The sequence below is a fragment of the Ornithorhynchus anatinus genome, chromosome 9, assembly GCF_004115215.2.
Source record: "Ornithorhynchus anatinus isolate Pmale09 chromosome 9, mOrnAna1.pri.v4, whole genome shotgun sequence".
Classification (NCBI taxonomy): Eukaryota; Metazoa; Chordata; class Mammalia; order Monotremata; family Ornithorhynchidae; genus Ornithorhynchus; species Ornithorhynchus anatinus.
Window position 1 is genome coordinate 54,757,482 of NC_041736.1, and position 23,454 is coordinate 54,780,935.

The 23,454-nt window shown below is 46.4% G+C and overlaps 1 long non-coding RNA gene across 1 annotated transcript in view; it reads left to right on the forward strand.

Moving 5' to 3' along the window:
* LOC114814319 overlaps window positions 1-19,973 on the forward strand; it is a 44,623-nt gene extending 24,650 nt beyond the window's left edge. Inside the window, exons 2-3 of the long non-coding RNA XR_003762097.2 lie at window positions 19,642-19,715; window positions 19,812-19,973. This is a non-coding gene — a long non-coding RNA (uncharacterized LOC114814319). The remainder of the gene's footprint in view (window positions 1-19,641; window positions 19,716-19,811) is intronic.
* The last annotated feature ends 3,481 nt before the right edge of the window (window positions 19,974-23,454 follow it).

The following is a 23,454-nucleotide window of genomic DNA, read 5'->3' on the forward strand; positions in this document are numbered from 1 at the left end:
TAGGTTGTCCCCACCAGTGGCACATAGTCTCGATCCCCATTTGAAAGATGAGGTCACTGAGGCCCAGAGAAGTTAAGTGACTTGCCCGAAGTCACACAGCTGACAAGTGGCGGAGCTGGGATTAGAACCCACGAATTCTGACTCCCAAGCCTGGGCTCTTTCCACTGAGCCACGCTGCTCTCTAAGTGACTTAACTTCTCTACGTCAGTGACTTGCCCAAGGTCACCCAGCAGGTAAGTGGTGGAAACGGGATTATATTTATCCACTAGGCCACACCACCGCTGCTACTCCTCGCCCCCTGCAGGATACTACCAGTACTAATAACAGTGCTTACTTTATGCTAAGCACTGTACTTAGTCCTGGGATGGATACAAGAAAGCCTTGGGAAGCAGTGTGGCCTAGTGTTAAAGCACGGGCCCGGGACTTAGAAAGACCTGGGTTCTAATCCCCCGCTCTGCCACTTGTCCGCTGTGTGAGCCTGGGCAAGTCACTTCTCTGTGCCTCAGTTACCTCATCTGTAAAATGGGGATGAAAAGTGAGACCCAAGTGGGACATGGACTGTGCCCAACCTGATTAGTTTGTATCTCCCCTAGCAATTAGTACAGTGCCTGGCTCACAGTAAGCACTTTAAAGCCATTCTATATTTATATGAAACAAACCTGCTCAAAGTTCCTGTCCCAAATATGGCTCAGACTCTAAAAGGAGAGGAAGAAGGAGGAAGAACAGGTATTTGGTCTCCATTTTACGGATGAGGAATCAGAGGCCTAATGAAGTACATTGTCCAAGGTCTCACTGCAGGGACATGGTAGAACTGGGATTAGAACTCAGGTCTTCCGACTCTTGGGCCTCTGCCCTTTCGCCTAGGTCATGCAGGATGCTCGTGGGATGAGATACCCACTGCGACATCATGGCTACCCAGTGGGGCCGATCGTTCTGACCTGGGGCTCTGGCAGTGTCCACCACCTGGGACTTACTGCTTCTACAGTTTTATCGACTCCAGCTAACTCAGGCAGGAAATTGGCATGTTAGCGTGAATAATGTTTTCCCCGGATCAGTGCTATCTGGGAAGCTGGAGAAGGGTGCCTGTTGAATCAGCAACACCCTGTGGCAGCCCCTAACAGGAGATGGTGGGTGGCCCGCGGAGGCCCTGTGGATACTCAGACAGGGGGACCTTGAGGTCCCCTTATTCATTTTTCCCCTACTTCCTTCATAGCCTTCTCTCCTGGGCCTAGGAGGCTCTGGTGAGGAGGGAGATGCGTTGTGCACTTGCCAATTTTCAATCCCAGAGTTCCCAGTCAGGGCCAAAGCACTGTGCTAAACCAGGGGCAGAGAGAACATGGTGTGCTCAGACGAAGCTTCCATTCTAATAGGTAGGGAGAACTAGGTGTCCTACCCCTGTTTTACGGATGAGGAAACTGAGGCACCGAGAGGCTGGCCAGTTGAAGAGCTGGGGCAGAAAGCTGCATATCCCACCCCCCAATCTTGTGCTTTTCCCCCATGCTGACTCCAGGAATGCTGAATGGGGAGACTTAGGTGGAGTCAGGGTCCACACAGTCCTCTTCTCGGGCCCCATTGGACCGCAAGCTCACAGAAGCAGCGTGGCTCACTGGAAAGAGCGCGGGCTTTGGAGTCAGAGGTCATGGGTTCGAACCCCAGCTCTGCCACTTCCCAGCTGTGTGACTTTGGGCAAGTCACTTAACTTCTCGGTGCCTCAGTTCCCTCATCTGTAAAATGGGGATTAAGACTGTGAGCCCCACGTGGGACAACCTGATTCCCCTGTGTCTACCCCAGCGCTTAGAACAGTGCTCGGCACATAGTAAGCGCTTAACAAATACCAACATTATTATTATTATTATTAAGGGCAGGTGACAAGTGTACTAATTCTATTGTACTCTCCCCATTGTTTAGTCCACTGCTCTGCATGCAGTAGCTTGCAATCATCTTTGAAGGCAGGGATCATATCTGCTAACTCTACTGGACTCAACTGCTTAGTATGGTGCTCCGCACACAATAGAGGACAAAGATCAGGAACGCCTACTCCATCAGACTCTCTCAAGTGCTCAAGCCAGTGCTCCGCTCACAGTCAAGCTCAATGACCAACAGCGATCGATTGATTTGCCACAGAGGGGCTCTCTCTCTTCCAACCCCAAGGGACACTCTGCTCCTTCTGACACGTCTTATCCTCTTGAGGTCCACGCGGTTGGTTTCGGGCTGGGACACGGTTCAGTCTTCGTGACAGGTCAGCGGGGGAGACGTCTAAGGGACACCAGAAGTCTTCCGACATAATCTCGCTTTTCCTTTCTGAGCGTCTGGAGGAGACCCTGCCGGAGGCAGACGGTCTTCAGACCTGGCAGAGGATGGCCTTTCGACCATCCGCACACCTTCCCCGATTCTTTTCATTTAAGTAGGATGTAATGCATTATTCATTTTCTTGCGAGTGATATGACTTTCGAGGCTATCAAGGGACTAATCTATTTTTTACATGGAGTAGAGAAAAGATTTCGGGTTTGTACAAATAAAATACTCCCTGGAAGCAATACAACTGAAATGATATCTGCAAACATCACAGTTTTACTTCTCTTCTGAGCAAACATTACTGTCTCCATAGAAAGTTAACACTTTAATTAGGATGTCAAAGTACTGTAGCCTGTACATCCGCTATTAAAGTAAAGGCACTGATGACCCTTTCCTAAAATTATGTTACAATGTGTAGCATTTTGGTAGTCCAGGGAAATAGACGCTGCTGTATAAAGCATCCCCTTAAAAACATTTGCGAGGCGCCTGCTTAGAGCAACTGAATTTTGTTCATTTCCAAGAAACTGTAGGTATTCCTGGCTATTCCACACTCATACTGGGTCCAATCCATTTATGTTGTTTCCACAGCATCTAGAACGGTGCTCCGCACAAAATGATCAATAAATATCACTGACTGATCAACCCCAGGGCTTAGTACGGTGTTTGGCACAGAGTAGGTACTTACCAATTACCACAATTACTATTATTATTAGTTTTAGTTACTTGTTGCTTCCCAAACAGCTGCTTCATGGTGGCCTGAAAGGGAACCTAAGCAAATAGAGGAAGGAGAATGAATAATTAAAATAGCGGGACACGGTTCCCTGGTGGGAGACTACTCCATGGGCTGGACAAGCCGCCTGGGTAGCAGTAGATAGAAGGGATTTCTCTCCTTTAGCAAAGGTTTACTTGAAGATTAGGGGCCCTCAGAGGCAGGCTGGAAAGCAGAGAGGCTTGGTAGGGTACAATTGCATTAGTGGAACCAGCTGCATCTTTATATCCACATAAAGTGACAGGGAGTGTCTGTGCTGTATTAGCCTTTTAATAATAATAATAATAATAATGATGACATTTGTTAAGCACTTACTCTGTGCCAAGCACTGTTCTAAGCTGTGTGTGGGGGGATACGAGGTAATCAGGTTGTCCTACGAGGGGCTCACAGTCTTAATCCCCATTTTACAGATGAGGTAACTGAGGCCCAGAGAAGGTAAGTGACTTACCCAAAATCACACAGCTGACAAGTGGTAGAGTCACGATTAGAACCCATGACCTCTGACTCCCAAGCCTGGGCTCTTTTCACTGGGCCACGCTGCTTCTCATTCAGCCACACTTCATGCATAGCTCCACCCGAGACTCCATGAGTTGCCAGTATGTATGTGTGTATATATGTAGACACACTGTGTGCATGTGTATACAGACACTAACAATTATGTACTTGCAGTGTTGAGTTTAGCCCTTTAGTAGTGTGTTCCATAGATTTAAAATAAGAGACTAATATTGGGCATCTTCACATCATTGTTTGAGACTTTTTTTTCCCTCTGAAGTCAGGGAAAAAAACCTCATTACTATTAAATATGAAAAAACTCAGTGCATGAAGCCACTGACATTGGCCCGGTCACCTTAGCTCCAGCACATCGGCATGGTGAAGTGGATAGGACACAAGCCTGGGCATCGGAAGATCGTGGGTTCTAATCCCGACTCTGCCACCTGTCTGCTGTGTGACCTTGGGCGAGTCACTTCACTTCCCTGGGCTTCGATCACCTCATCTTTAAAATGGGGATAGGGTCTGTGAGCCCCACGTGGGACAGGGACTGTGTCTATCTTGATTTGGTTGTATCCACCTCAGTGCTCTGTACAGTGTCTGGCACAGAGTAAGCCCTTAACAAATACCATTATAATTATTAACAATGTCTAGAACACTAGGGACTATGAGATAGTTGACCAGTCTCCCTGATGATGCTGTGGAGATTGGTTTCCAGTAGTAGCAAAACTAAGGTAGCCCATCAATTAATCACTTTTATTGAGTGCTTACTGTGTATAGAGCACTGAACTAAATATTCCTGCCAGAGAGCTCCCAAGGGCTTGGGTGGGCTTTGCCTTTTGCAGGGGAGTTGGGGGCAGCTGCCTTCTCTGAGAGTTTATTTGAAGGGGTGGGGGGTGGGGGCCGGGGCGATTTCACCGCCCTCCCCCACCCCCATACGCAGACCAGACCATACAGCAAGGAACTTGAACTCCTTCTGGGAGGCCTGAAAACCAGAACACTGGAAGGGTTTTACCAAAGCACAAATAAACCCCCAATCCCACACTCCAGGCAATGTCAGAGTCCAGGAATTTGGGCCTTGTCCCGCTCTAAGCTGCAGTAAAAATGAAGCTTTTAATTCTTACTTCTCCCGAGCTGGCCCGCGAAGAACACGAGCGATTCCTTTCTTATTCAAGGCGCTCGTCACCACAATGCCTTGGTATGTGTCTTAGCCCGGTGCATACAACTCCTTGGTGTAACTCTTACTCCTCCCCACCTAAATGGTTAAATGGGATTTGGACCTAAATTTACATCTCTCCAGCCTCTGGCAGTATAGTTATTAGTGCAATAAATATACAACATTTAATAACTCTTCACTTTCTCACTTTGAAACCATTAGTTGTCTCCTGGTTGACGAAGAAGAACTTCAAATTCAATTCATTAACATTTCTTTAAATAGTCCTCTTAACAATGCAGCTCTGGTTTTCCCATTATGTACTGTCACTAATAATGGTTTTTACTTCTAACCTATTATTAATTAAAAATTAAAAAAAATCCCTCTCCGTTTTTGAATTAGGTTTAGAGCCTCCTCTGCTTGAACTGCAAAGAGGCCTTTTAAAGTGCCGAGTGTAGTGGCCTATAATTGCCGGCCGGGTAAATGATTTAGTCGGTCGGAGAAAGTGCCCTCCTCCGCGGCTGGAGTGGACACCAGTCTCGGCAAGTCAGGCAGAGCAGATAGTCGGAGAAAGGAAGTGGAGCGGCATGAGACTTCCATTAGGACCCAACCGGAAAAACTAGGGGAATTCTACATGGCCTTTTTGACCCTGTCCCTGAGGAACTGCAGCCTCCCCCCCCCCCCCCCATCCACCCGGACCCTCCCTCCCTCCCCCACACTAGCTAAGTTGGCAGCCGGGGCAGAGACTAGGCTATGAAGGCAAATTGAAGGCACAGAAAGTCTCCATTTCTCCCCCCCCCCCCCCCCCGTAATCTTTTCTTCCCCCCACTTCAAAGCCTTCCGTGTTGCATCCCATCCAGTAATTACCCTTGAGGTATTTTAGACTTGAAGCGACACTAGCAAAATTGCACTTCCTGATAATGGGGATCCACAGTTGTATTTAATCAATTATGGAGCTGGCCACGAGATGGGGATTTTAGCTGGAACTATTAAAGAGGAATCGTGATCAAGCCAATCCCCCCTCCTGCACGGGGCCGGAGAGGAGAATGATATGAAATGAAAGAAACATGATCCATTTGATGTGGTTTAATTTAGTCTTTGCCTACCTAATTAAAAACATACCATTACCCACCCACGTAAACAAACCGACAGTCACGCGCCCTGCCCTAACTCAAAAAGGAGCCGCCAAAGTTAGGTTACCCCGTGTGATTTAGCGCATCTAGATGGTCGCTTCAGAGCGGTTGAGTGTGTGTCTGTCGAGGATCCCGGAACTGGGAGTTTAGGAGCGGTCAGAGTGGGCCTGGCGCACTCTGCATGGGAAGCAGTGTGGCCTAATGGGTAGAGCCTGGCCCTGGGAATCAGAGGACCTGGGTTCGAGCTTGGACGCCCTGCTCTGCTGAGAACAAGAGTGCTCAGTGCATAGTGAGAAGCAACGAGAAGCAGCATGATCTAGTGGATAGGGTACGGGTCTGGGAGTCAGAAGGACCTGGGTTCTAATCCCGGTTCCACCACTTGCCTGCTGTGTGGCCTTGGGCAAGTCACTCAACTTCTCTGTGTCTCAGTTGTCTCATCTGCAAAATGGGGATTGAGTACCTATTCTCCTGCCTACCCAGAAGGGACATATCATCATCACTATCATCAAAATAGCAATAATCGTGTTTTTTGTTAAGTGCTCACTATGAGCCAAGCACTAGGTAGATAAAGGCTTATCGGGTCCCATAAGGGGATCACAATTTGTGCCCCTTCTGGGTGCCCCGCTCCTCTTCAAAATGACCCCACGTGTTGGCGAGCTCGGACTGCAACCTATTTTTCTGGATAATTTAGCAGAGGTGCGGTGGGAGGGGGCGGGGGGCTGCCAGCAGCCAGGTCGAGGTAACGGATGGAAGGAGGCCCTCAGAAGCCGTTCGGAGCCAGAGGGCCCTTGCCCAGGCCCCCAGGGTTCACCCCATACGTGCCTGTGGCCAGTTCCCTGACCAGCTGCTGCTGCCACAGCCAAACACCCCCCAAACCACAGTAGCAGTAGAGTAGAGCGGCACAGACTTCGGCCATTCTCAACAGAACAGTATTTTAACTCCTTCACCCCTCCAAAAAATCGATTCGTCCTGGAACCTCAGTTTATCTGGGAAGGGTTCTAAATTCCCGAGTCTTAGAATTTCGGCAGATTAACACAGATTACAGCTGTATGAAATGACTAGGGGATGCACCAGCCCAGTGGGCAAAGGTGCACAATTAATCAAGCAGTTGAGCACTTACTGTGTTCAGAGCTCCATACTCAGTGCTGCGATAGAAACAAGCTAATCAAGGTGGACACAGTCCCTGTCCCACATGGGGATCACAGTCCTAATCCCCATTTTAGAGATGAGGTAACTGAGGCACAGAGAAGCGAAGCGACTTGGTCAAGGTCGCACAACAAACAAGTGGCGGAGCAGGAATTAGAACCCAGGTCCCTTTGACTCCCAGGCCCCTGCTCTATCCACTAGGTCACTCTATTGGCAGGTCACACGTTTTCAGCGGGTGTCTGGAACTCCTACATTTTGTGTGCTTGGCTACAGAGCTAGGCTTGGCATGAGATTTCAGGCCTTGCAGCCCCGTCCAAGCCTCAGAAGGTGAACAAAACAGAGAACAAGAACCAACAGGCTAGCGGCGTCTTCCTCCTAACCTCACCTCAGAGTGCTCCTGCCCAGAGCGCAGGGGAGAGCTGGTGCTGACCAGCTTGGAGCTGGCCTGATTGGTTCCAAAAGTCTTTTGTGCGAGAGGAAACGTGGAACCAAATGGGAAGAGGTTTCTGAGTTCTGTGGCTCAGGATTGTTAGGCTGCTGGGCCCGCTCCTGCCTCGAAAGGAGCTAAGATGAGAGTCGAGTCCCACCTGTGATCACAAGATTGACTAGAAATGAAAATATATAGCCACCCGAATCCCCCCTCACACCTCAAGCCATCCATCCAGGCATGGTGTGGGAAACAGCATAACGTAATGGATGGAACATGGGCCTGGGAGTGAGCTGGTCACGAGTTCTAATCCTGGCTCCTCCACTTGCTAGCTGTATGGCCTTGGGTAAGTCACTTCACTTCTCTGTGCCTCAGTTACCTCACTTGTAAAATGGGCTTTGAGACTGTGAGCTCTATACGGAACCGAAACTGTGTCCAACCTGATTAGCTTCTATCCGCCTCAGAGGTTAGCACAGTGCCTGGCACAAAAGCCTTAGCAAATACCATCATCATCATTATCATTATTCTTATTAGTGGAAAAGAGCGCTGGCCTGGAAGTTGTGAGATGTGGCTTTTAATCCCAACTGTGCTGGGTGACCTTGGACAAGTCACTTAACACTCTCTGCCTTAGTTTCCTCATCTGTAAAATGGATTAAATACCTGTTCTCCTTCCCCCCTTAGACTGCGAGCCCTAGGTGGGACTGTAAGTTCGTTGTGGGCAGGGAATGTGTCTGTTTATTGTTGCAGTATACTCTACCAAGCTGCTATTTACAGTGCTCTGCACACTCTAAGTGCTCAGTAGATAGGACTGAATGAATGAATGGGACGGACTGTGACCTATCGGGTTATCCTGCATCTACAGTGTAAGTGCTTTTAAAATTCCACCATTTTTATGATGAGGAGGAGGAGAAGGAGACTGCTTCCCTGTCCCAGCTCTGGGTCTGGCCTGTTGGGAGACCCTGAGCAAGTTGGGTGATCTCTCTGCACCTCAAGCGATCACTTGTATCTCTTGAGAGCTTACTGTGTGCAGAACGCTGTACTAGGCTCTTGGGAGAGCATGTTATAACCGAGTTGAGAGATATGGTCCATGCCCATGAGGACCTTACAGTATAGAAGGAGAAACAGACATGAAAATCACTAATGGATAGGTACATAAGTGCTGTGGGGCTGAGAGTGAAGTTAATAAAGAATACAAATTCAAGTGATGCAGAAGGGAGAGACTAAGACCCCCTTTTCCTCAGCTCCCCCTCCTCCTTCGCCTCACCCCGACTCGCTGCCTTTGCTCTACTCCCCCCGTCCCACAGCACTTGTGTATATATGTACATATGTATAATTCTATTTATTTATGTTAATGCCTCTTTTACTTGTTCTGATGTGTATATATATCTAATTCTGTTTATTTTTATTGATGTTATTGATGTCTGTTCATTTGTTTCGATGTCCGTCTCCCCTCCTCTAGACTGTGAGCCCGCTGTGGGTGGGGATTGTCTCTCTTTGTTGCTGAGTTGTACTTTTCAAGAGCTTAGTACAGTGCTCTGCACACAGTAAGTGCTCAATAAATACGAATGAATGAATGAGAGGAAGTAGATGCAATGAAGATCATTTTCCCATTAGTAAGAGAGCAATAAAATACTTCCTCTCCCTTTAACTCTTCAGTCAGGAGTGAGATGGGGACGGATTCTGATATCATCCGGCTTCTGCCCCAGCACTTAGCCCAGTGCTTGGCACCTGTTAAGTGCTTGATAATCGCCATAATTATTCTCCTTGCCTCATCGACTTGTCAAGCAGTAACACATTCCTAAAGGGAAGTGGGCTTCGGTGCCGCCTCGAGGAGAGACAGAGGCCCAAGCGTGAGAGTTTTGAATTTGGTTTTAGGGCTTGATTCCTCTCCGTTGGCCTCCTTGGCTCCCAATCCTCCATGTCCAGAAGCGGGAAGACCTTCAAAGCCCGGCCTATTCCATCCTGGCAGCTTAGCCTTTCTAATAGCTTGAATGCACTTCCCAATTTTAAGAGGACACGGGCGTGAGCGCCTGTTAATAATACATAATGAGATGTGTATATTGAGTGTCATGCCTCTGGTCTATAAACCTTCCCGAGGAGAGGGCTACTCCAAAGTGATTTTTTTTTTTTTAAAGTAATTAGAGCACATAATGATGAATACTAGTACGGCTGAGCATTCCACTGGCTAATAATAAGGATAAATAAATAATAATCCCCCGTGCCGCTACGGTATCTTTCATCTGGGGGTCTCGGTGTGCTGATTTCTCTGCCATTAATGAACGTGGCCTCAGGCTTCCCTGGGAGGCTACAAGAGGACGGGAAGAAGTCACCGCGATCCACAGAGACACTTGCGGCAGCAGCAGAGGCAGGCCTACGTGAAAAACAGTTTAGCCTAATGGAAAAAGCCCAGGATTGGGATTCAGAGGACTTGCGTTCGAATTCTGACTCTTCTGGGTAGGGAATGTTTCTGCTAATTCTGTTGTATTATTCTCTCCCAAGCATTTAGAGTGCTCTGCACATAGTAAGCAGTCAATAAATACCACTGAGTCTGTGTGACCTTCATATCTCTGTGCCTCAGTTACCTCTTCCATAAAGTGAGGATTCAATACCTCTCCTCTCTCCCCTGGGATCGTGAGACCTATGTGGGACAGGGACTGTGTTCTGTATATATCTGTATCAACCCCAGTGTTTAGTTCAGTGCTCGGCATATAGTGAGTGCTTAAAGAATATCGCAATTATTATTATTACCCATTGTCGGGGACAAACCAGGGAGGTCTGCAGTGTTTTCAGTGGACAATTAGGGGGAATCTGGGAAGGTTCCATAAGTGATTCAGTTCTCAAGTTGTGGTATCCAGCCAATCCTGATACGTTCCTCTGTATCTTCTCCCCACTGCACTTAATGCTCGTCACAATCATTTAATCAAGGGTATTTATTAAACGTTGAATGGGTGCAGAGCACTGGACTAAATGTTCGCACGTGTACGGCACAACAGAAAATGCACAAGGAATGTTTCTCTACCAACTCTGTTGTATTCTTCAAGACGCTTAGTACAGTGTTCTGCCCACAGAAAACTGTCAGTAAACACCATTGATCGATATATTAGACATGACTGCTGCCTATAAGGAATGTTTTGGAGGCATGTAATGATCAATTCTGGCTTGGCCTCTCAGTATAAGAAACCTAGGGCATTTTTGCATTTCCGTATAATTCACACTTTAATATCTCTCAGGGAAGTTATCCTGAGGAAACCAGGCATTCAGTCTCCCAGATGGATTTTTCCCTTGTTGAATCGCAGATCTCTCTGAGACCACCAAACTCCTTCCCCAGTCTCTCCTAAATACACAGAGCCCTCCTCACAATGTTTTTTTTTCCATCGTTCCTATAATAATAAGATAATAATGATTGTGGTATTTGTTAAGTACTTACAAAAAAAAGCCCCCAAATTGTATTGCTCTTCTGGAACCTCTCAAGCCAAATTGAAAAAGCTGGAAGGAATTATTAGTTCAGAGCTACCTTGGAGCCTTTCAACTGAGTTTCAAACCTGGTTGGAGTTTGCAGCAGAAGCATGTCTGTGTTGAGAGGGGAAATGACTTCAAATCTGAGCAGGGAGAGCCTGGAAATGTTTGTCTGGAAGGAGAGGAGACACCTCTTGGGGCTCTCGAGACTCCTGGGACCATTGCTAAAGTGACTAGCCTGAAGTTGCCTCCTTTGAGGGGCCTGGATCAGGATGAAGGAGGAGGAAATAAGGAGAGAAGACTGGTAGGCTCTGTGCCCTCCTGTTGGAACCACAGAGATTGGTTACCTCTCCTGCTTGGCTCCGTTGCCCAGCTGCCCTCATGGGGCAGGGATTGTAAGCCTTGACTGGGCTGCCTGATCCCTGGCTTTCTTGCTGAGTAGCATCACTGAACTCTGGCTGGTGGCCTTTTTTTTTTTAAATTTAAGCACTTACTGTGTGCCAGGCTGCATTCTAAGCACCGGGATAGATGCAGGCTCATTAGATTGGACACAGTCCATGTCCCGCAGAGGGCTCACTTGTCTTATACCCATTTTTCATCTCCAGTGACTTGCCCAGGATCGCACAACAGACAAGTGGCAGAGATGGGATCAGAACCCAGGTCCTTCTGACTCCCGGGCCTGCGTGCTCTATCCATTAGCCCACACTGATCGATGGATGAATGGTGCCCATTTGATGATGAAACCTACCCATTCCTTGAGTTGCCTTTGTTCTCCTTTCCCCTGGGCTTTCCAAGAATGTCCACTAATTCTCAGTGTCTGAGAAGTCAAAGCTCTCTGGACATACCCAGAGCTCTGGCAGATTATCTTGCTTTACAATCCCGGGTTCCCAAATTTGACCATCGTGTATCTGCCTACGTTCAACCATGCCCACTCATGTCTGTACCTTAAAGGCTCCACCGACGGTGAGGAATTTTTGATTGATTTGGGGCCGAAGAGGTAGATGCAGGGCACGCTGCAGAAAAGATTGTCTTCTGGTGCTGTCGGGTGTGTTTGTATCACTGTGTGCTGCCATGTGTTTTTGACTCTTTGTATCCTGAGCCTCTTAAAGAGAAGCAGCATGGCCTAGTGGGAACCCTAGGTGGGATAGGGACTGTGTCCAACCTGAATACCTTGCATCTACTTCAGCGCTCAGAATAGTGGCTGGCACATAGTCAGTGCTCAACAAATACCACAGTTATGATCATCATTATAATTAAAACTTTCTCTCAGAACCCTGCTCCTTTCTGGACTGAAGTAAACCATTCTGGTTGGCCTGCTGCAGCAGTCTCCCAGTTATCAGCCAAATGACAGCCCAGTCTGTTCTCCAAATCCCAAAGAGACTTGCCCTTGGTGCTCTGGGCTTGCTGGGATTCCTGCCAAGCCAACACAATCATAATAATGATAATAATAATAATGCTATTCAGTGCTATGTGCCAAGCTCTCCTCTAAACACCAGCATAGTTGCAAGATGATCAAGTTGAACACAGTCCCTGTCTCACTTGGTGCTCATGGTCTTGTGGGGAGGGGGAATGGTATTTAATGCTCTTTTTACAAGTGAAAAAACTGAGGCACAGACAAGTTAAGTGACCTGCACAAGGTCACACAGCAGGGAGCCGAGACTATCAATCATTAGTATTTAATAATAACTGTGGCAATTCTTCAGCGCTTACTATTTGCCGGGCACCGTCCTAGGCGCTGGGGTAGATACAAGCAAATCGCAATACAAGTATGTCTGAAATGACTGATACAGGGTCCAGGGCTCCAGATCACATGGGACTGTACGTTATTGTGCTGATGGATTGTAATAGTGGGGCCAGATCCTGCCTTTTTAGCTTCAAGTTTTTTCCTGTGTCTGTCCTCCTGAAGAGCCACCCTGCTCTTGACACACCAGCCAGTGTGGTGTCTCCCAGGACTCATCAGACGAGCTTCACTGCCTTAGGTCGTGTTCACAGTATTTTAAAATGTTTCCTCTGTCTGCTTTGCCACTAAATTCTTCACCCTTTCCAATGATGCACTGATAGGCAGAGCAGTAAAAAACAGAATTAAAAATGCCACGATGTTCTACTGGAGGCTGATCGTATGAAGCATTAAGTTTCAGACCAATTGAAGGTTTATGCGGGGCTGTAGTATTCAATCTCCTTTGGGGTGTGAGACCTATCAGAAAGGCACTTCAAGCTCAGTTCCTCAGGATCATCTAATAATAATAATTACGGTATTTGTTAAGTGCTGACCATGAGCCAACCACTGTTCTAAGCACTGGGGTAGATAATCAGCTTGTCCCATGTGGGGCTCACACTTTAAATCCTCATTTTACTGATGATGTAACCGAGTCACAGAGAAGTTAAGTGACTTGCCCAAGGTCACACAGCAGACAAGTGGCAGAGCCATCCTTTACATCAAGACCCGGGTCTCCACAAACGTGGCCTTGAAATGCAACTTGAGTCTGATGGTAACCCAGCTTTGCGGTGCGAGACCAGGGAAGAGGGGGATATGGAAGAGAAAACTGAATGGACAGGTGAACAAAAGCGATGACCGCTACAGGATCAGGGAGTCCATAAGATAGTGCTTTGCTAAACGTACGTTGGTGTTAAATTCATATATTTGTCTAACCTGATTATCTTGTATCTACCCCAGCACCGAGTATGTGCCTAAATACCACTTCTATTATTACTATTATGTTGCTTCATCCCCATCCTCAATGTAAACTAGGTTGTGGCAGAGAGATGAGGTTAGATGCCCTGTCCCTAGTTTATGATCCTTGAGCCATTACTGATTTGCCAGAGACTCTCACCCTTCTCCTGAGTCTGTCTCTCTCCTCTCTGCTATTCTGTTTTGATGCAGCAGCTTTGGGCCCCCATGATCATCAGAAATAATCATTCAAAGCATCTAAACATGAGGGACTCAGATACCTTTCTGACAGAATTAGTGAAATAATCGTGATCACTGAGGTATTTGTAAAGCACTTACTATGTGCTGAGCGCTTCTACTAAGCGCTGGAGTAGATGCACGATAATCAGGTCGGAAGCGGATGCTGTTCCTCATCGGGCTCATGGTTTAAGTAGGAGGGAGAACAGGTATTTTATTCCATTTTACAGAAGAGGAAATTGAGGCACAGAGATTAACTTGATCTACCCCAGTGCTTTGAATGGTGTTTGACACATAGTAAGGGCTTAACAAATGCCATTTTTTTTAAAAAAGTGATTTGCCCAGGGTCGCAGAGCAGTTAAGGGACAGAGTTGAGAGTTGGAATTGGAATGCAGTTCTCCTGATTCCCAAGCCTGTGCCCTTTCCACTAAACTCTACTGGTTTTTTATGGTATTTGTTAAGTGCTTATTATGTGCAAGGCATTGTACTAAGCACTGGGATAGATACAAGCTAATCAAGTTGAAAAGTCCGTATTCCACATGGGTCTCACAGTACTGATCTCTGTTGTACAGATGAGGTAACTGAGGCACAGAGAAGTTAAGTGACTTACCCAAGGTCACAGAGCAGACAAGTGGTAGAGCTGGGATTAGAACCCAGGTCCTTCTGACTCCTTCATCTGTGCTCTTTCCATTAGGCCACGATGCTTCTCTGAAGGCTTAGACTGTGAACCTCATGTGGGACCTGATGATCTTGTAATAATAATGTTGGTATTTGTTAAGCGCTTACTATGTGCCGAGCACTGTTCTAAGCGCTGGGGTAGACACAAGGGAATCAGGTTGTCCCACGTGGGGCTCACAGTCTTAATCCCCATTTTACAGATTAGGTAACTGAGGCACCGAGAAGTTAAGTGACTTGCCCAAAGTCACACAGCTGACAAATGGCCAAGCCGGGATTTGAACCCATGACCTCTGACTTCAAAGCCCGTGCTCTTTCCACTGAGCCACTGAGCTTCTACCTACCTCAGTGCTTAGTACAGTGTTTGACACACAGTAAGCGCTTAACAAATACCACCTCTATTAATAAGGCAACAACTCTGGGAGAAGATGGAGTCCAGGGCCCCCACAGAGAAAAACGCTCTAGGTACGGTGCAGCCAGGCAGATTCTTGAAAAACGGCACGTATGACATCAGTCCGCTTTGCCGCGGGCCCAGCGAAACGGGTGACATCTCACGTGTCTCTCCGGTGTCTGCCCCCACTGTCAGTGACCACCCTGCTTTTGACGCAAAGACCCAATCCAATCTAAATCTCCATCTGAAACTCTCAACCATATATCTCCTGGCTTCCTTCAACCCTTTGTTTAGTGTTTTTCATTTTATTTCCACCCCAGTGACCGAGATTGACATTAGCATGCCTGAGTTTCAAATAAAAGTGGATGAAAAACATGTTCCAATGATCTTGGGAAAAAAGGGGAACAATTAAAGCAAAAAAGCCCTCCAATTTTCTCAGGGACACTCCAAAAACCTCACGAGCTTTGGGGAATTTACCTCAAAGGGACTGTTTTGATTTCATTTAGGAAAACGCCAAACCCCTCCAATTTGGAAATGCTTCAAACGTTCTCCAAACAAGTCCATTCTCCATTCATAAGTCACTCCCAAACCCTGGATTTAGCAAGAGTGGAACAGGAAAAAACAGCAATCCACTCTGGATTTTCTGTAATCCAGACTTGAACGTTCAAGAGAATACTTGAATAATACTTACCTACCTCGCTGGGGTGTAGTTAACGATCAATTAATTAACGTTTGTCAAGCACTTTGGAGCTGTAAAGTGCTTGGATGAGAAGGTTGTATTAATAATATTATTGTTGAACCCGACTCTCCTATCTGAGCTTCCTGGGGAGCCCCAGCTGGGCCCGGAGCGGAAGCAGACACGCCACCCCTCCAATCAATCTATCATTGGTATTTATTGACTGCTTACTATGTACAGAGCACTGTACCAAGGCTCAGGAGACTATAATACAACAGAATGAGCAGACATTACCTTCTAGGGGGTGGTGTCATTGTAGAGGAATGTGTTTGGGAGGGAAATGACTCCCTGAGAGATTGCTGCAGGTGGCAATCCCTCAAAGGCCTTGGGCACCCACCCTTTGGGCTGTGCATCGGGACTACCTAGTTACAACGATAGCAAGGCCTCTATACATCGAGCTCGTGCTATGTGCTGAGCACTCGTGCTATGTGCTGAGCACTGTGCTAACGGCTGGAGGTAGACTGCCCCTCATGGGGCTCACAACTGAAAAAGGAGGGAAAATATCCCCAGGTCATGGAAGGGAAACTGAGGCCCAGAGAAGTTAAGCTACTTGTTCAAGGTTACACAGCGGTCCAGTGGCAGAGCTGGCACTGGAACTCGGCTCCTCTGAGGGGCTAGACTAAGAACTGAAGGGAAAAATGGATTAAAGTAGTGTAACCTTGGGAGGCAGGGGGCCTGGGTTCTATTCCTGGCTCTGGCACCTCCCTACTCTAAGTCTTTGGATAAGTCACTGGGCCTCAGTTTTCTCATCCCTAAAATGGGGATTCTATACCTTTTCTTCCTTCTCCCTAGAATGCGAGCCTAATATGGGACTGGAATGAATTGTATCCAGTCTGATTATCTTGTATCTATCCCAGGATTTAGTACAGTGCTCAGCGCATACTATGTGCTTAGTAGATACACTATTATTATCAGTTCGTTTTATGGAACTGCCTGCAGAGCACAGTGTATAAAGCCGTGAACTCCAAGGTGGTTTAAAACTTGAGAGAACCAGCATGACTTAGTGGAAAGAACGTGGGCCTGGGAGTCAGAAAGATCTGAGTTCTAGCCCCGGTTCTGCCCCTAGTCTGCTGTGTGACCTTGGACAAGTCATTTTGCTTCTCTGTGCCTCTTTTACCTCATCTGTAAAATGGGGATTAAGACCGTGAGCCCCATGAGGGACAGGGACTGTATTCGACTTGGTTACCTTGTATCTACCCCAGCAATTAGAAGACTGCCTGACATATAGTAAGCACTTAACAATACAATTCAAAAATTAAAAAATACTTGGAAAGTCCTTTATTTCAGAACTTTGGAGGGGCCTGAAGGAACCAAGTCATATCCCTACGTAACAAGCTTAGTAGACTATCCCCCGCAAGGAAAATAGACGAAACTCAAAACTCAAAAGCCCCATCCAGAGCTAAAAAGCCACCGTATTGTCCAAAACGTTCACTCTGAGCTTCCAGAGCTCGGGGTATGTGCGTCTCTGGTCCTGGGGATGCTGCTAGGGAGGACGCTGTGGCTACTGAAAGCACTGACTCCAATTGGCCAGATATTGGATCTGTTCTGCGGAGGGGTAGCATCTTTAAAATGTAATTCTAGGGTACGTGGCAACAATCAAGTTGAATTACTGACATGGTAAGGAAATGAAAAGTCAAACTGCTGACCATGGGTATTTTATGGTATTTAATTAAAAGTAGATAACGTAGTGTGAATGAACCACAAATCAGATAAAAATGGCAGTATTTTCTCATATTTAACACATATTTGACTTGTGGTTGCTTGACAATTTACCAGAACAGGTCTTTGACGGGCTCCAAATATAAAATCAGGAGTGTAATTAAAAATACTGCAGGGGAGAAGCAATATTAACTTCAACCCTGATCGGAGTTAATCACAGCCACAGCCGTATCACTTCCATTCCTAGTAACGAGAGTCTCGTTTAATTCTTTAACCAAAAATAAAAGGGGAAAAAAATGACTGGGCCTTTGCTAAATCAGAATGTCAATTTAAAATATTCAGTGTACAGTGTGTAGGGGTAGAGGAAATGAAGCGGCTAGAAGTGTCCTGTTATGCCTCTCGTCTGACCTCTGCTTTTTCCCCTCTTTCCTAGCAGCTGCTCTTCTACTGTTGCTTGTAGATGTAGAGATTCCTTTTTGTTGAGAAAACGCCTTCTGCAGACCGCAGCGGGCCTGGATGTTCCTAGACTGTGAGCCCGCTGTTGGGTAGGAATTGTCTCTATTTGTTGCTGAATTGTACTTTCCAAGCGCTTAGTACAGTGCTCTGCATACAGTAAGCACTCAATAAATACAATTGAATGAATAAGTGAAGGGCAGTAGTACTTTGGCTGGGACAGTCTGGCCTAGGTGACAGTTCCCTCTAGACTGTACACTCACTGTGGGCAGGGAACGTATCTGTTTAATGTGGTACTGTATTCTCCTAATCACTTTATACAGTGTTCTGCATACAGTAAGTGCCTGGCCAATAAGAACGTAGCCTTTTTCCAAAACCCTCAGCAAGAAATGCAACATGAGCTTGTTGGCAAGTGGAAATAGGTTCTGCGTCCCCTTGTAACACCTTCCCCACCTCCTTCTCCAGCCTGGTAAGCTTGGTTCAACAGAGACAGTACAATAAGTGTCTGTTGTGCACATTCTACCCAGTTTTCTCCAGGAAAACCAACAAAAAAAACCAATCTCCCATTGAAAGTTTTGGTCCAGCCAAGTAGGCTCAGGACTTAAAGATCTATAGTTATATAATTATAAGTTAAGTGATTTAAATAGATTCATTATTAATAGTGCAGTAGTAACGGTAATTACTGAGACTTTCAGCTGGTTTCAACTTGTCGAAGCGATAATATGTTAACAGAAGAAAGAATTCCACCCCAACATACAGGCGGCTGTCGGTGTTCCCCCTGATAGTTTCAGAATGGACCGTTGTGCGCGTGAGAGTCTGCTGTGATGGGGGTGAGACAACTCTCCATCCCATCTCCCTCCAGCTCAAGTGAGCATCACTTTCAGATTGAAATGAGTCGTTTACATTTCAGCATTGATGGCGCATCCTTTGGGCAGCGGAAAAATAATGCGGAATATTCGGTGGGTGGGTGACTCCTCGTCATTAAGAAATTTGAAGAAAGACCTCAGTGGAAAGAGAGCGTGAGTGGATGTCAAGAGACTGGGGTTCTGGTCTTGGCCCATCCCTGACCAACTGTGTGAAGAAGCAGCGTGGCTCAGTGGAAAGAGCACGGGCTTTGGAGTCAGGGCTCATGAGTTCGAATCCCAGCTCTGCCACTTGTCGGCTGTGTGACTGTGGGCAAGTCACTTAACTTCTCTGGGCCTCAGTTCCCTCATCTGTAAAATGGGGATTAAGACTGTGAGCCCCACGTGGGACAAGCTGATTCCCCTATGTCTACCCCAGCGCTTAGAACAGTGCTCGGCACATAGTAAGCGCTTAACAAATACCAACATTATTATTATTATTAACTGTGCGAGATCTGGGACAAGCCTCTTCATTTCTCCTCTAGACTGTAAGTTCATTGTGGACAGGAACATGTCTACGAACTCTTTTATATTGTAAGTGCTTAGTACAGTGCTCTACACACAGTAAGGGCTCAATAAATGCCTCTGATAGTTTGTGTCTCTGTGCCTCCGTTTCCTCCTCTGGCAAAGGGGGATGAAATGTCGGTTTGTTCTCCCTCAGACTGTGGTCCCTTGAGGGGCAGGAACGATGGCTGATCTGATTGTATTGAATCAACTCCAGCATTTTGCACAGTGTTTGACTTACGGTGATTAGGTCCCTTGCTTTCCCCCTTTAAAATACCTTTTAATAACCACCCAGCACCAAGCTGTAGATGTGATGATGTAAATTTCCCTCTGGTCGGGGGTGGGGGTGATGGTTGAGCCCTGGGTCTTTACCTGCTCCTTGGGCTTTGATCTAGAGTGAAAAATAGATCAGCTGCAGAGTCTCCCACCAGAATTCCCCAAACTGTACTCTGCTTAGCTGAGAAAAATCTGGTAAGGTCGTTGCTTTGAGCACAAAGCGCGCCGGCTTAACCAAAACCGCTCAATTCCCTTCAATATTGCTTCCTCAGCCTCTCGCCACCAGATACTTCAAATAAAAACCCCGAACAATTAAGGTATGCCTATTGGAGAGAGCAAACAGCAGGTAAGCATTTTGCTTTTCCACCCCACTGCCAAAAAGGACAGGAAATTTGCAGGCTTGACTGGAGAGGCAAAACTTTTCACTCTGTTTCTTTTTTAGGGTGCCAGAAGAGAGAATGAGTGGAGGATCATTAAAAAGGAACAGACTATGTGAAGGCTTTTCCACCACTCTGTGCTCTTCAGTTAACCTCTGCCTGTCCACTACACTCTGATGGAGGCTGGCTCTTAGCAGAGAAATAAAATGTGAAGAGCATAATTTTCACTTAAGGCTCGTGCAGCTCTTTATCCTGGAATGCATAAGAGGGCAAATCCCTCTTTCCCCCTTCTTGCAATCCACACAAAGGGACAGGGTCTCGGAAAGAACTTGAGGACGTGCGTTTCACCTGTTCTACTTTGATTAAGCAGGTGGTCGGTGCACTCAAGCAAAAAAGGACAGGTCACCGTATATGTGTCATATGTGAGAAGCAATGTGGCTAAGTGGATAGAGCGTGGGCCTGGGAGTCATAAGAAAGCTGAGTTCTAATCCCGGCTCTGCCACATATCTGCTGTGTGACCTCGGGCGAGTGTCACTTAACTTCTCTGTGCCTCAGTTACCTCATCTGTAAAATGGGGATAAAAGCGTGAGCCCCATGTGGGACAGGGACTGCGTCCATCCAGATTAACTTGTAACTCTCCCAGGATTTAGAACAGTGCTGGGCATAAAGTAAGCACTTAACAAGTACCATAATTATTATATAGGCCACAAGAAAGGCCTCTGACGATCCTCAATCGATCTAGCACTTCTAGCGATAGAGCACTTAGCTATGCCAACACTGAAAGGATTTTCTCCAGTTCCACTTGGATAATTGCTCCAAGAGGCGATAAGGAAAAAAAAAGTCCGTCCCCAGCCCATCTGGCCAAGGCAGTGATCCTGCAACTAGAGCGAATTGGGGGAATACAGATTGATTCTGACCAGACTGATTCTGGTGGCATCTTTTCTTTTTGCGTTTTAGTACAGACTGTCCTTAGTCAGGATGGAAGCAGCAGTAACAAATCCCTGAAGAACCTGAATGTAAATCTCCTCTTGGACTTTTCCAAGAGCTTAGTATGGTGTATTGAACTCAGCAAGTGCTCAATAAATGCCATTTCTGTTACCTCTCTTGCTATTACTGGTCAATCTACTGTATTTTTTTGAGCACCTAATGGACTCTGCAAAGCACTTGCGAAAATGCAGTAGAGTTGAGACAATCCCTACCCTCAAGGAGTTTGCAGTTGACGGGAACAGGGATCTAGGGATGCCCAGATTTCTGGTCCTTTCTGAATCACCATCCCCAAACTGAGTGGTGTGTCGTGCTTTCTCCCAAGTACTTCTGATCTACAAGCTCCTTGTGCACAAGGTTTGTGCCTACCAACTCTATTGTATTGAACTCTCCCAAGTGTTTATTCATTCAATCATATTTATTGAGCACTTTGTGTGCAGAGCACTGTACTAAGCATTTGGGATAGTACAATATAACAATAAACAGAAACGTTCCCTGCCTACAATGAGCTTACGGTCTAGAGGGACTGTATTCCCTCTAGCTTAGTAATCAATCAGTAGTGTTTACTGAGCACTTACCGATGCAGAGCTCTGTACTAACTGCTTCGGAGAGTACAATATAAGAGAGTCGGTCAACGTGTTCCCTGCCCACTAGGACCTAATTTAGTACAATGCTCTGCACACAATAAGCACTCTACGCCATTGATCGATTCATTGGTTGATGTGTGGTGTCTTCCGAAGAACATTCGGTGCCTGTTTAAGCCTGAAGAGAGACTGAGAAATGTTTTTCCGTTTTTCTAATGGAGGTATTAAGCGGACTTAAAATTCACTTGTCTGAGAAATCTCACTTCACAAAACATTTTTTTTAACATGGGCCAAATCATTTCTCACTAAGTCAACACAATGGGGCTGGCTTATATCTATAGATGGTAAATGATCTCCTATTTAATGTCAATTGGAAATGGCTGATTTCCTACCCCAAACAGTACTTAATGTCAATTATCGCAGGCAGGGTAAGGCTGTCTTTCAATTAGCGGCACTAAACAGTTTTATTTTCAGGAGGTTTGCATGGGATGTATGTATAGCCGCCACGGAGACCACACTGCTGCCCTAAAATTCCTTTGACTGTGACAGACTTGGTTATCTTGTATCTGCCCTAGCACTTAGTACAGTGCTTGGCGCTTAGTAAACACTTAACAAATACCTCTGTCATTGTTATTATCATTATTGTTATCATTATTACAAGAAGGATGACTGAAGTTGCTGGTCCTGAAGAATTATGAGAGGGAATATGCTGTAGCCTGATGTGTTTGTCTTCACTTTTAGGACACTCTGCTTCCTTAAGAAAGGAGTTCCATTGTCACATATCTTAAAAAAACAAATTGATCCATTTGTTTTGACAGCAAGGGCCCAGGGAACAGATATTTGAGAGGGCAAGTTGGCTGTGAGGGGGACTGTGGCCATAGCCTCTGATGATCAGAGTCGAGGGTTCAAATTCTCATTTTCTGTCAGAATGAACACTTGTCAAATGATCTCGCCTCGGCCCCAAGGACATTTTTTTACATGAGAGGAAAGAGGGGCAAGAAAGTAATACGTTGCAACCTGCAGAGAAGAGGATTTAGCTTGGCATAACTTTCTTCACTCAGGTCACTCAGTCTCTCGTCACCCTTCTGTATAGACTGACTCACCCACTGGACTCTTTGAGCTCTTCTTCTATGTAGGAGATCGACTTCCCCTATTAGATTGTAAAATCCTTGCAGGAATCTTGTGCCTCTACTGAACAGTTCTCTGTGTGCAGTAGGCACTCAATCAATACTACTGACTGGTTTCCTCAAAAGTGAGAAGACACCCTGGTTTGGGTCAAGGACACTGTGGAGTTTTCTCTCCCCGGGAAAGGGGAAATAACAATTTTTCCAGGTGGTGTGAGGGGCAAGGAGGGGCAGGGTCACTTGTTTGGAGCCCTTTTTTATGGTATCGAATAATAATGATAATGTTAGTATTTGTTAAGTGCTTACTATGTGCCGAGCACTGTTCTTAGCGCTGGGGTAAATACAGGGTGATCAGGTTGTCCCACGTGGGGCTCCCAGTTTTAATCCCCATTTTACAGATGAGGTAACTGAGGCACAGAGAAGTGAAGTGACTTGCCCACAGTCACACAGCTGACAAGTGGTGGAGCCGGGATTCGAATCCATGACCTCTGACTCCCAAGCCCGTGCTCTTTCCACTGAGCCACGCTGCTTCTCTAAGGACTTAATATGTGCCAGGCACTCTACCAAGCCCTGCAGTGGTTACAATCTGATGAGGTTAGACACAGTCCCTGTCCCACATGGGGCTCACAGTCTTACTCCTCATTTTGCAGATGAGGTAACTAAGGCACAGAGAAGCTAAGTGACTTACCCAAGGTCACACAGCAAACAAGTGGTAGAGCCAGAACTAGAACTCAGGTCTTGTTGACTCCCAGGCCCGTGTTCTATCCACGAGGCCAGGCTGCTTCTCTCTAGGTGCCCAGGGAGAGATGCCAGTTGCTTTATGATCCTGTTGAGGGAGAGATAGCTGTGCCTCCTGCTGCCTCAGCCCAACTGAATTGCTGGGCCCAAGAATTACCCTGGATGTACCTTCTAGACTGTAAGTTCTTTATGAGTAGGGGATATGTCTACCAATTCTGTTTATAATGTAATAATAATAATTATGGTATTTGTACTCTCCCACAAACTTAGTACAGTGC